Source organism: Coenobita brevimanus, chromosome 6 (genome assembly GCF_032717465.1).
Source record: "Coenobita brevimanus isolate Jiangsu-jjx chromosome 6, ASM3271746v2, whole genome shotgun sequence".
NCBI lineage: Eukaryota > Metazoa > Arthropoda > Malacostraca > Decapoda > Coenobitidae > Coenobita > Coenobita brevimanus.
The window spans coordinates 23,658,043-23,672,556 of NC_136959.1; the positions used below are offsets into that span (position 1 = coordinate 23,658,043).

The window sequence follows — 14,514 nt, forward strand, 5'->3', positions numbered from 1 at the left end:
CTCACCAGATGAGGCAGTACCCCGTAGTGTTGATAATTTGTCTCGTCAAGAGTTGGTTGAGTTGCAGGTTGCTGACCCTGAGTTGAAAGGTCTAGCTAACTCTGCTTACAGTGAAGAAGAGTCAGCCGGTGCTTCTACTTGTTATTATGTAAAGTCAGGAGTACTTATGAGGAAGTGGAGACCCCCAACAGCATCAGCCGACTGTGAGTGGGAGGTTGTACATCAAGTTGTCATCCCTCGTGTTTGTAGGCAGGATATCATTAGAGTGGCTCATGATTCCAGTTTGGCAGGACACCTTGGAGTGAGGAAGACTGTGGCACGCATTTTGAAACACTTCTACTGGCCAGGTATCTTCAGGGATGTTTCCTGGTATTGTAAGTCTTGTCACACCTGTCAAGTTGTGGGGAAGTGTAATCAGACCGAAAAGGTTGCACCTCTAGTTCCCATTCCTCCTTTTGAGGCGCCTTTCACCCGTGTGTTGGTGGATATTGTGGGCCCTCTTCCTAAGACTTCTTCAGGATTTTCTTATGTGTTGACCATGATTGATATGGCTACTCGTTATCCTGAAGCCATTCCACTTAGAAACATCTCAGCAAAGAACGTGGTTAAGGAAATGCTAGGGTTCTTCACAAAGTTTGGTCTGCCCAAGGAGGTACAGTCAGACCGAGGAAGTAATTTCATGTCAAATGTTTTCAAGCAGTCTCTGAAAGAGTTGGGCATCTCCCAGATCACGTCTTCAGCTTACCATCCCCAGACCCAAGGAGCGTTGGAGAGATATCATCAAACACTCAAGTCGATGCTCAAGAAATACTGCTTGGAACATCAGAAAGACTGGGATAAAGGTCTTCCATTCGTTGTGTTTGCTGCAAGAGAATCTCCAAATGAATCACTGGGCTTCTCACCTTTTGAACTACTGTTTGGCCATGAAGTAAGAGGACCCCTTAAGCTACTCAAGGAATGCTGGCTGTCGGAGGAAGATGACGTCAACCTGCTGGAGTATGTGATGAAGTTCAAAGAACGGCTGTCCACTGCTTTACAGGTGGCGAGAGAGAATTTAGGAGCTGGTCAGCAGAAGATGAAGACTTGGTATGATAAGAAGTCCAGGTTACGCCACTTTCAGCCAGGAGATCAAGTTTTGATTCTGCTACCAGTACATGGGCAACCTCTTCAAGCCAAGTTTAGTGGTCCTTATTTCGTGGAGAAGAAACTCAGTGATGTCAACTATGTCATCGCCACACCAGATGGTAGAAAGAACAAGCAACTTTGTCACATCAACATGCTAAAGTTATATCACAGGCGGGACGAAAATAATCCAGTCTGCACTGTAGCTGTTCCACCCGAGTCTGCAAGTGAAGCTCTCCCATGCAGTATGAGCCTGAGTGATGGTTTGGGGAGGAGTCCTGATATCGTGAATGATCTCCAGACTGGGCTTTCTCATCTACCTCCCAAGGAAAGGCAGGAGTTTTCGGCATTACTGCAGGAGTACCCGCAAGTGTTCCGTGCCACTCCTGGAAGAACCACTGTGTTGATGCATGATGTCGATGATGGAGACGCAAAGCCAATTAAATTGCCTCCTTACCGTGTGAACCCAGTGAAAGTTCCTCTCATCCAGAAGGAGCTTGGCTACCTGTTGGACCACAAGATGATTGAGCCCTGTCAGAGTGAGTGGAGTTCTCCTGTCACTCTGGTCCCTGAGCCGGGTGGGTCACAGCGGCTTTGCATTGACTGCGGACGTGTTGATCAGATGGCCAAGGTGGACACTTTCCCTCTCCCTCGTGTGGAGGATTGCATGGAGGAGATCGGAAAGGCTGGGTACATAGGTGAGTTTGGTTTGTTGGAGGGATGCTGGCGGGTGCCTGTGACTGAGCGTGCTGGGGAGATCTTATGTTTTGTAACATTAGGAAAGACTTTTGCATGTTCTGTAATGCCATATACAGATTGTTTTAGAATAATAAGAAATTTCCTTTGTAAATTTCTTTTTCTTTGTGGGGAGGTGTTACATAGCCTATGATTTCATCATCCTTTGTGTAATTTTAATGCACAGTTGCTGCATGTTTGATCACGAGCGTGTTCTGCCTCAGTCCCCCCCTTCTACCGTTATAGTAGAGTAAGTCGTTCTCTCTGTTATTCAGAGCGGGATTTTCAGCTCTTTGTCCCCATGGCTTCATTTGCGCGTCGTTCTTACAAGTTGTATCAAGCTCTCCTGGCCCCTATATAATGAGCTCAGTCTCTGTATCATGGCCACTTAGATCTGCTCCTCATTTTGTTCACATCTCTGTCCTCCCCTGTACAGTTATTATTATTGTGAATTTCTCAGGAAGTCTCCAACCATCTAGGAGCTGTGTGATTTGAGTATAAGTGTTATTGCATTTTGTTCTTGTACTGTATAGCATAAGGTTAATTCTTAGGCCTGGAAAGTTTTTGTAAATTGTGTAGAATTCATTTTGTCAGCCAGTGGTAATAATAGTTTGTATCTGTAATTATTTATCTTGCATTAACTGAGCATTACCCAGTGTTTTCATTTCATCAGGGCTGACTTAGATAAATTTACTCATGCTAATTTCGTGTTAATAGAGGCTATTGCAGTTAACCATATATTTAACCTGTTTTTGCCATTACATTATCCTTATGAGTCCTGAATGTTTTGCTGTTAGTTTGAGCATTAAACTTTAACTTGTAATTTTACCTAACTCTTTTGTTTTGAACCTGGAACTTTACGGGACAGTAGTGACTCTTAGTATTCTCACTTAAAGTGTACATTATCTTTCTCTGTTCCGTAACAATATATATATATATATATATATATATATATATATATATATATATATATATATATATATATATATATATATATATTATGCGAATAAGAAAGAACCAAAGGCCAGGAGACCACAAACAATTCCTTCCAAGAAAAAAAAAAAGATACAAAGTGAGCAAAATTCAAGATCCGATCATTTCGAGATGCCTGGACACACTGCGTTTGAAAGACTGGAGATCATAGGAAGTAGGAAATACAGACAGAGGGAGACAGTTCCAGAGTTGACCCGTTGCATAAATGAAGGACTGGGAGTAACGGTTAACTCTTGCATTAGAGAGTTGGACAGAAAAAGGATGAGAGTTTGTTGCTTGACAGGTGCTACGCGACGGTCGCACAGGTGGAGGGATGCAAGCAGACAGTTCAGAGAAGCAGTGACCATGGAAATAGTGATAGAAAAGAGATAAAGAGGCAACAGTGCGGCGAAGAGACAAAGGTTGAAGGGAGCCAGTAAGAGGAGGAGAGTTAATGAAACGAAAAGCCTTTGACTCCACCCTACTGAGAAGAGCTGTATGTGGGGAGTCTCCCCACACATGAGAGTTGTACTCTACTCAGGGGCGAATAAAACCAGTGCAGGGGTAAAGAAGGTACAGAGTCGGCTTAGCACACCTAATCTCTTGGAAGCTGATTTTACAAGTGATGTAATATGATCTTTCCAAGATTCATCCCGAGTGAATGAAACCCACAGCATGTTTAAGGATGATGTGGGCTTGAGCTGGATATTATTAAACATTAGTGGGTATACCTGTGGAAGATTATGTCGGGTTGATAGGTGTTAGGTGTATGGTATGTAGGAGGACTGCTGGGCCTTGATAGAAGGCTGTGAAGCCTATGCCCAGAGTCGGACACATAAAAAAAAAAAAAAAAATGAGTCTTAAAAACAACAGGATTTTCTTACTCGTCAGATATTCGAGCCAACTCAGACATTAGGTGTGCCATAGCCTCATCCCTTGTTTGCTGAAGTAACTGCTGGGATGGACGCTGCGGGAACCGAATGGAAAGGTGAAGAGTGGAATCATCAGCGTATGATGTGATAGGGTTAGATGTACAGCTTATATTATCATTGATGAATAAAAGAAAGCGAGTTGGTGATAGGGCAGAGCCCTGAGGAACACCAGTGTCGAAAGATCTAGGAGAAGAACGATGGCCGTCTACAACAGCGGCTATAAAATGACCAGAAAGGAAGCTGTAGATGAAGGCACAGATAGAAGGATAGAAACCGTAAGAGGGCAGTTTGGAAATTAAAGATTTATGCCAGACTTGATCGAAAGCCTTTGAGATGTCAAGTGCGATGGCAAAGGTTTCGCCAAAGTCCTGAAAGGAGGATGACCAGGAGTTAGAAAGGTAGTTGAGAAGATCGCCAGTGGAGTGTCCCTGACGGAACCTATACTGACAATCAGAAAGAAGGTTGTGATAGGAAAGATGCTTTAATATTTTTTTGTTAAGAATAGAATCGAAAACTTTTGAGACACAGGACGTTAAAACAATTGGGCGATAGTTAGAGAGTTGGGAATGGTCACCCTTCTTTGGGACTGGCTGAATGAGAGCAAACTTCCAGCAAAAAGGAGAGAGACAAGCTGAAAGACAAAGGCGAAAGAGTTTACCTAGGCAGGGTGTAAGCACAGAAGCACAGTTCTTGAGGACAACAGGAGGGACTCCATCAGGCCCATATGCCTTGTTAGTATTAAGGCCAGTGATGGCAGAAACTACATCAGCTGAAGAAATTTTAATGTCAGCCATGAGGAAGTCAGAGGGAGGAAGTGATGGAGGAACAGCACCAGAATCATCTAAAGTGTAATTGGAAGAGAAAGTCTGAGTGAAGAGATCTGCTTTATCAGTAGATGAAATAGCTACAGAGCCATCAGAGTAGAAAAGAGGAGGGAAGGATGATGAGGTGAAGTTGTTAGAAAGGTTTTTGGCAAGGTGCCAGAAGGTGCGGGGAGAATACGAGTTGGAGAATTGAGAGCATTTAGTATGGATGAAATTATTTTTAGCAGAGCAAAGAACAGACTTAGCACGATTCCGGGCAGAAATATAAAAAAGATGCGATTCAGGGGTTGGTTGGCTCTGGTACCTTTTATAGGCCCTCTCCTTGTTGCAGACAGCATTAGAAGAAGCATGGTTAAACCAAGGCTTTCTTGCATTAGCCAAAGGATATGAGAAAGGAATGTATGCTTCCATGCCCGAGAGAATAACGTATGTAATGCGCAAGGCACACTCAGATGGCTCCCGGCCATGGAAGCAATAATCATTCCAGGGAAAATCAAAGAAGTACTGCCTGAGAGCCTCCCAATCCACAGCTCCAAAGTGCCACAGTCTAGGTGTCTTTGGAGGGTCCACAGGCCGCACCAGAGTGAGGGGACAGGTTAAGGCAATAAGGTTGTGACCAGAGGAGCCCAACGGAGAGGAAAGATTAACAGAGTAAGCAGAAGGATTAGTTGTGAGGAAGAGGTCAGGTATGTTGGAGCTCTCTCCAAGGCGGTCAGGGACACTGATAGGGTGCTGAACAAGCTGTGTCGGGTTTGCAACGATCATGTACTTGCTGCCCACCCAAATACCGCTGCTCCTGACGCCATCTCCACCTCTTACTCACACGGCCCCTTCAGACTGAGGCCTGGGTCAAGTGGGAGTAGAGGGGGAGAGGAGGAAGGCGGAGAAAGGAGGAGTGGGGAAGAAGACGGATGTGGGGCAGACAAATATGGGGCGAGGGACGATAGGAGAATGGGTCGTGAACGCCAGAAGTACCTGAAAGCAGCATATAGAACGCTACGACGTAAGCATGGTGCTGAGGTTTTGGCACGTGCCCAGCAGGAGTGGAAAAGAGCACAGGGAGCTGGGGGACAGCGAGGGCTGGAGAGAATTGCGGAGGAAGGGGAAGATGAAATACAAGAATAAACGAATTGAATAAAGGAGTGATGAGAAAAGGAGAGTGACTATGTAAGGAGGGTGGCTAGGTGGGAAAAAACACCCAAGATGCACATTAATCATAGCTCTCGAGGATCCAGGGGTCAGAGGCTAATGTACCGGTACTCGAGGTACCCTGGGGGGTCCCGGGGGTGGTTGTCATCTGTGAATCCTCACTCATAATGGTGTGCCAGTGCGTAAGAACAAGGGTGTATGCTGGATGTATACGGGGATGGAGTATGGTGTATTAGTGACTTAGTGTGTATGAGAGGTGTTTATAAGCACGCTCATGAGAGAGATGGGGCTAGGGAAGGTTTGGCAGTCAGACAGGATTATCTTGTGTTCAGCTGGGACAGACGGCCAGAACAGCCACGACCATGGGCTTCGCGGTACTGGTAAGTAGAAGTAGTGAAGAATAGTCTTGCGGGAAAGTAATGCAAGGTGTATAAGTGCCGTTAGAGTAAAGTAAAGTACCGGCAGTCTCTACTCGGAAAAACCAGCAATATTATTTGACGCGTATGCTCCAGGTCGTGGCGAATATTAATTAAGTAGTAGAGTTAACTTAGAGTAAGAACTATAACGTTTAAGTGAACCTCTGTCACTCATGGATGGTTGTCTAGTCTTTAATAAGTAGACTGAAGCCTTATATGGCTATCAAGTCAAGTACTTACATGCTGTCAAGTCGTAAATAAGTGATTGAAATTTCCCTTGTGTCGAGATGAAACTCGGGATAGTAAGTTAATGTTATAACTGTGTAATTTGTTCTGAAGTAGTGTAAATACTTTGTAGCAGATTGTTAAAAAATTAAAGTAAAAATTGTTTCTGTGTTTTGTAACCTTAGTGTGGAACTGTTAATTTTTGGGAAATCAAGGAGGGAGTCTGGGGCAGAAAGGGGTATTTAATATCTTGTTGCCCTAACCTACGAGGTTACAGGTCCCTTCTGGGCTTGTCTCCACACTCTCCGCTGCTACTGTCGCACGCTACCAAAACTCATTAATGGCAGCCATTCACCGTACTTGGCGAGACTGAGTACGAAACATACCAAGGGTAAGTAGAGAGTGGAGGGCACGACAGCTGCTCTTGGTCATTAAGGATAGAAAAGATGAAGGCTTGTTCACCAGGTGGATCAGTGATAGAAGAGGAGAACCAAAGGTGGTGGTGAACATTGAAATCTCCTAGAATGGAGATTTCAGAGAAATGAGAAATGGTTATATATATATATATATATATATATATATATATATATATATATATATATATATATATATATATATATATATATCATCTTTTCCCAGTCTGCTGTTCACAGTTCATAGTTATTTCAGTCTTGGTGTGCCACTCCCTCCTTCCCGCCACACAGTATTCCGATGGCACCCGGTGAGGTCCGTCCGTAATGACAGGACTGACGGAGCAAACACACTGAGGGAGGCAACAGGGGAGCACCTGAAATTGGCTGGGGACGATTTCCAAATATTTGAGCTGGTACACAGGCGGCATGGTAGAGGTACAGAGCACTAAAGCTGACGGTACACGAGTGGCATTAGTGCTGTATACACAGCAATGACAAACAACATGCAACCCGTCTTAATTCTTATATATATATATATATATATATATATATATATATATATATATATATATATATATATATATATATATATATATATGCCACGTTGAGTACACCGCTTCCAGTCCGATCAGCGAAGTTAAGCAACGTTGGGTCTGGTTAGTACTTGGATGGGTGACCGCCTGGGAACACCAGATGCTGTTGGCATCCCTACATGTTAAGTGGGGTTGGTGGAGGATTAGTGCCCCTCCCTGTAAAACAATTAACTCTAAGCCCTTGACCAACCCGTTTGAGATACATGGCGTCTGGCAATGGATGGATATATATATATATATATATATATATGTGGAAGTTTGGAGAGTGAAGTGCTTGAAAGGGTTCAGCAGGGAAGAAAGGTTGCTGGTTCTTTGAAAGCAGTGATAAGAAACAGGGAAGTGAGCATGGAAGTGAAAAAGTTACTACATGACAGTATTGTGATACCAACTCTATCCTACGGAAGTGAAGCTTGGACATTGTTGGAAGGACACAAGTCAAGAGTGAGAGCAGTGGAAATGAGTTATTTAAGAGGAGCCTGTGGAGTCACGTGGAGAGACAGGCTGATGAATGAAGATATAAAGGAGTGTTGTGGTGTTGATGTGGATGTGATAGGAAGGGTTATGGGGAACACACTGAGGTGGTTTGGCCATGTGGAGAGGATGGAGGGTGAAAGACTGACGAAGAGAGTGTATGTGAGTGAGGTGAAGGGGGGAAGAGGGAGGGGGAGGCCGAGGATGAGATGGAGGGATGGGGTGGAGAGGTATATGAGAGAGGGGGCTGTGAGTTGGGAGCAGGGCAGTGAAATGGCGGGGGACAGGGCGACTTAGAGGCAATTTGTTTGTGGCCACCCCAAATGGGATTGGGGCGTCTGGCAATATATATATATATATATATATATATATATATATATATATATATATATATATACTCACTTTCATCTTAAATGTCGGGACCAACTGCCTAGCCCCGGGCTCCTTCGCTCCTCATGGGGCAATGTAGGATTGGATGATGGGTGGATATATATATATATATATATATATATATATATATATATATATATATATATATATATATATATATATATATATATATATATATATATATATAACTAGGCTGCTTCCCCCAAAGAAAGGGAGGTAGCCGAGACAGGACGACACACTCCCAATTTACTCATCCAGATACACACACACACACATTTATTCGTATTCCTAAAAATTGTACGTACTTCTGCAGTGGAATGGTTCTCATTATCTTTGATCACCTTTTTTTTGTGTGCGTGTCCGACTCTGGGCAAAGGCTTCAGGGCCTATCCCAAGGTCCAGTAGTTCTCCTACACACCACCACATGTCGCCACTTCGGCGCTAACACCCACCGTCCGTATTAAATATATGCATATGCTAGGGCTGTCTCTTACAGGACTGGTGTACTGGTATTAGCGGGGGCATTTTTACGACATGTCGGCGGGTCTTCTGGTAGATCGGTAAAGTCTGGTTTTATGATATTCGGGTCCTTAAACTGTTCCCTGCCCCAGCCGGGATTCAATTCTGGGTCCATTAAGACTGCAGGCCGCCTCTTTACCGATTCAGGTTACGTTCGTGAATCAGCTGCGTAGACTGATATTACTTATATGAAGGTGTTATAAAGTTTGTAATGGGTGATGTGTATGAAGGAATTCATACGATTCCTGTAAAGGACCTAATGTTTTGTGTTGGTGTGCTGGGAAAGAAGGATTTAGCAAGAGAGAGAGAGAGAGAGATGTTACGATCTACAGTAGATGAAGCCAGAAACGAAGAGAAAATAATAATAAATAACTTGTAAAAGCAAAGTTGATATCATAAAATAATCTTAAAGAATCAGACGCACCAGTAATGATTAAAAGCGCGGTCACACGGGCGTTTTTCCGTGATGGAAATTGCCGGCAACATCAACTCGAAGCAAACTCGGCGAAAACTCGGCTAGAACTGCCGAGATTTTGACAACTCGGTCCTGCTCGTCTCGTGTTGCCGATTGTCGACAACACTGGGTTTCTATGTGGCCACGGGTGCTTCATCTGTGACTCTTTATTGGCAATAGAAGAGTTATTTATGTGTCTAATACTGAATAACTAAATATATTCGAATGTGTAGAGTGTACCGTCTTGGCCTTTGTAAATATACTTGTGAGAGCATTTTTCAGAAGCTTTTAACTGAATACGAAACCTGTTCTTAAATGCTATTTTGGAGATTAAATGTTTATGCAATCACCAGTTAACAGGACAAAAATTCATAATATCAATCACTTTTTCCGTGGTACTCAGTATACATAAACAAAGGTTTGAGACTCGCCAGTGAGAGTTGTGGACGTGAATTACTAATCACAAAAGGCCAACATTATGGAGAAAGTACATTGGTGCCGTGCTTCCGGGGGCTCATTGCTCGAGCATGTGAGGCAGAGGAGATATCTGTGAGATCCACGAAATGCACTTTTCCACAACACGAAGTTGCGAAAAGAGACCTTCAATTACATTGCAGAATCACCCAAGGAAGAATACCCAGAACACTGCCTGTTAAATGGAGGTAAGAATTTATTTACACATACATGCATGTGCAGTATTTCCTGTCATATTTAGTATGTTAGTATGTATTTTGGCCTGCTTGAAACAGACAGCTTGTAACATGAGTTATATTTTATTATCACTTTGGTATGTATGCTTGGCCCTGAAGTATGTGTACAAATTATAGATTTTTTTTCCCCTCAGCATTTATACTTGCCTTCCCTCAAGTATACAGCTTGTACATTAAGTTAGGCTTGTATTTTTTTTTTCCCTAATTTAAACATGCAAACTTGGCCTGCTTGAAGAAGGTATTAGGGATAGAAATTCTGTAGGAGTGTTAGTCTGAATCCAAGAATCTGCAACTGATTGTCTGTGATGGCTGTTCATGCATTCCCACACAAGAACGATCTTTCTGCAGTCAGTTTTATCTCATAGCTTCGCGGAAAAGGCTACTTGTTCCAGAAAATATTTGTCGATATTTTTCCTACGATGGCACGTGAAGCTGAGAGGTCAGTGTTGTTTTAGAGTAAGAAAGTAATCGAACCGAGAATATAATCTGACGAGGAAGTGAGTAAATTATTGGCTGCACTGTGACTGAGAGAAAGTGGTTATAATCATTAGTAAGATTTAGTAATTTTCGCTACTACACAGTGAGTGCAATAGTAAAATTATAGAACTGCCAAATCTAAAGTCACAAATATCGCTAAACTTGCTTTTAAAAAATGGTAAAAGTCATTAGATACAAAGTTTCCCGAAAATCGCTAGATAACATTGCAGAATATCTATATATTCCTAAAACGTTGTAAAAACATCTCCAAAATTGGTAGATATCTTGCCGCTAAACGCGTTAACTGTCGTTCATGAAAATGCACGTCATATTCTCCAAACAGAAGATGACAAAGGTAATGGTTGCTAGACATTCACAAATTATGCCATGGTAAGGTAAATCTGAGGTATATATTTTGTCAACCCTTATTAATTAATTTATATATTAAAAGAACGCATACACCTTACTTCCACGGCCTCAGAACATATCTATGCAGGTTGATTTAATAAACTAATTTCTCATACTCAGCTCCCTCACCCTGAAAACCACAAAAGCCAAAAGTTCTAGCCTTAGGAAAAACAGAGTTTGGGTAGACCGCTCAAAGGCCGTATTAGTGGCCGCTTGTCATATCTGGCTTTCTGGAAAACGTCGAAGAGAGCATCCGCAGTGTTAATGTAGTTTTAGGACACACACACACACACACACACACACACACACACACACACACACACGTTCTGAACCTCCTTTCAACTCGACCCAGTTCCCAGACCAGCCAAGTTACACAGTCGTTCCCGCGTTACGTCTGCCAAGTTGGGTCAATGAGAAACAGGAATTTCATCGAAGCAAAAAGCCTCGTTAGTAGCTTCTTTTATCCGGGTGGTGTGGTGGCAGTCGGGTGTTGTGGTGACAGTCGGGTGTTGTGGTGGTAGTTTGGCGTTGTGGTGGCAGTTTGGCGTTGTGGTGGTAATCGAGTGTTGTGGTGGCAGTCTGGTGTTGTGATGGCAATCTGGTGTTGTGGTGGCAGTCGGGTGTTGTGGTGGCAGTCGGGTGTTGTGGTGGCAGTCTGGCGTTGTGGTGGTAATCGAGTGTTGTGGTGGCGGTCTGGTGTTGTGATGGCAATCTGGTGTTGTGGTGGCAGTCGGGTGTTGTGGTGGCAGTCGGGTGTTGTGGTGGCAGTCTGGTGTTGCGGCGACAGTTTGGCACCAAACATGATTTAGCACCGACCAAAGAAAGTCTGAGAGATCTGGTTTGTGGCTGTACGATAGAAGAGCTGCAGTGAGTGATAATTTGTCGTATTATTAGTGGAAAGATACGAATAGTGGGCTAAGATACGAGTAGATGTGTGTGTGTGTGTGTGTGTGGATGAGTAAATTGGGAGTGTGTCGTCCTGTCTCGGCTACCTCCCTTTCTTTGGGGGATGCAGCCAAGGTATACAGGTAGATTAGTAGAAATATAAACTTTAACGGGAGAACTGTGATGAAGAGACGTCTAGGGGTAAATGATTTAGAGGAACTTATATGTCTCCTGATTTACAGATGAATGATTACCTCGACATCTAAAAAAGAAGCATCGCAGTTAATTAGGCCTTTGGGTATTATAATGTAGGATCTCTGTCTATCTATGGCCAGAAGCCTTAATGTAGGAACTGTTATTTATGTATCAGTTCATTTATTATTCGTTCGTTGATTATTTACGTTATTAATTTTCTATTTATTTTTATATGCAGTACTTGTTTTCTGAGATATCTGTAATTAGTTCAGTCAAATAAAGGTCGGATGTACACACACACACGCGCACACACACACACACACACACACACACACACACACACACACACACACACACAAACACACAGGGGAGAGAGAGAGAGAGAGAGAGAGAGAGAGAGAGAGAGAGAGAGAGAGAGAGAGAGAGAGATGTTTCTTGTCAACGTTCCTTCAGGTATATTGCTTAGACTATTCACCAGACATATCCGTTCTTGAACTCAGGCCTACTTTTCACTGAACCCCAGGATCTTTGTGGATTGAACAGACTTGGCTATTTTTTTAAACGCGCGCGCGCGCGCACACACACACGCGCACGCACGCACACACACACACACACACACACACACACACACACACACACACACACACACATAAATTCAGTCCTTCCTCTCCTTCCTTCCACTCTGCTGTTATGTACGGTACCAGTTTGTCAGCGGGAGAAGGAAGGGAGGAAGAGGGGGAAGGTGGCTGGGAAGAGAGGAGACTGGGGATGGAAGGGAGAAAAAGGTAAAAAAAGAAAAAGAACGCAAGGAATGAGGGGTGCAAAGACAGCATTTCTTGTGTTAACTGAGTGAGCAATAAGACGTTGGTAAGGACGCGCACAGCCTTTCCCTCTAACTTAGCCAAAAATAAAAGGATAAAGTAAAGGATTACATGAGGGAGCGTGACTTGGAGTGGCAGGAGGGAGCGGAGTTATAAGGACTTTGGTGTCCGGTGGTCAAGTTTTATAAATTCTGTGATGAAAGCATTCGCAAAAGATGGACAAAGCTCCCTGGATCAATCTAACAGTTGGTTACTTCTGCCAAATCGCAATACACTCACATGTAACTCATATCTAAGATTTTTTTTTTTTTACTTGTAGATAAGATGAGCAAGCTGTGTGTTAAGGTCAGTGCTAAATAGATAATTTTTTCCTCTGTAATGAGGTTTGTAAGCGCATGTCATTATGATTACATGGTTAGGGATGAGAGAGAGAGAGAGAGAGAGAGAGAGAGAGAGAGAGAGGAGGGATTTTGGCTGTGAAAACAGAGAGGGCATGATGTAATGAAATGTGGCAGTGGTGGTAGGATGTGAGGTTTTGCGTGTGCCGCAGACTTGCAATGGGTAATATATGGTTATATATGTGTGTGTGTGTGTGTGTGTGTGTGTGTGTGTGTGTTCAGTAGGAGTAATGGAATTAGTAACAGAGTGTTTAGTTCTGGTCTTTAAAGGGAATGAAGTCATGGAGTGCGTAGCTAGACTGGAAAATTTTAAAAAAATGGAGAACGAGAGTGTTTTGAAATAAGTACGTAGTGTGGTGGACAACGACAAGAGTTTACAGGAGAACGCACACACAAGGTTACTGTTGGGTAAGAAGGCAGCAGGTGTACTGATGGCAGTGATACGGAACTGGGAGGTGAACAATGAAGTAAAGACAGTCACCAGTGTTATGACTCCTACTTTTAGATACATAAGTGAAAGTTTGATATTATTTCACGGACATAAATAAAGGTTATTTATCTGAGTTAAACATTCTGAATCCGAAGCAGAGATGAACAGATAAATGAGGAAGTTTGGGATCATTGTAGTGCTTTTAGTGTTCGTAAGTGCTTGAGAAAAAAAAAAAAATAGAACTGAGGTAGGTGGAGTGTGATTCCCACTTCAACATATGGAAGTGAAAGTTTGATTTTATTTCATGGATATAAATAAAGGGAAATTAGTTATTTGAGTTAAACATTCTGTATTCCAGGCAGAGGTGAACAGATAAATGAGGAAGATTGGGATGTAGTGTTTTTAGTGTTCGTAAGTGCTTAGAAAAAAAATAAATAAATAAACATAGGTGGAGAGGATGGAGAACGAGAGATCAATTATGAAAGTTTCTGTGAGTCGGGTGGAGAGAAAAACCAATGATGTGTGTAGGCATCATGTTATAACGCAATATTATATGTAACTACGGTATGTAATTATATAGCTATAGGTAACAATATGTAAAACAGGTAGTTATGTCTGAGTTCTCCTGGAAGAGGGAACTACACAATCCCTTGCCTAGACTAATCAAGAATGCCAAAAACCCCTGATCATGTGCCGGAAACATGACCGACACACACACGTACTCCGACACACTTTAGCTGGAAGCCAGAGGGGGATATAAGTCCGATAATAAATGTAGGAAGGAGGGTACCAGTTATAGAACAAGAGAGAGAGCAGGAGAGTGCAGGGGTGGGAAAGAAGGCCCGATAACACGAGGGTCAGCTAGGAAGCTTTTGCCGTCACACTATGTTACGCTGTAAATCACAGTTCGATACAATCATCTCACAATAAGCTCCATTGACCCCAGTCTGCCTATTTCATCATCCCACTTAAAGT

General features: G+C 42.9%; 1 pseudogene; it reads left to right on the forward strand.

Moving 5' to 3' along the window:
* The first annotated feature begins 7,374 nt into the window (after positions 1-7,374).
* Positions 7,375-7,493, forward strand: LOC145403003 (5S ribosomal RNA; annotated as a pseudogene).
* Positions 7,494-14,514: the final 7,021 nt, after the last annotated feature.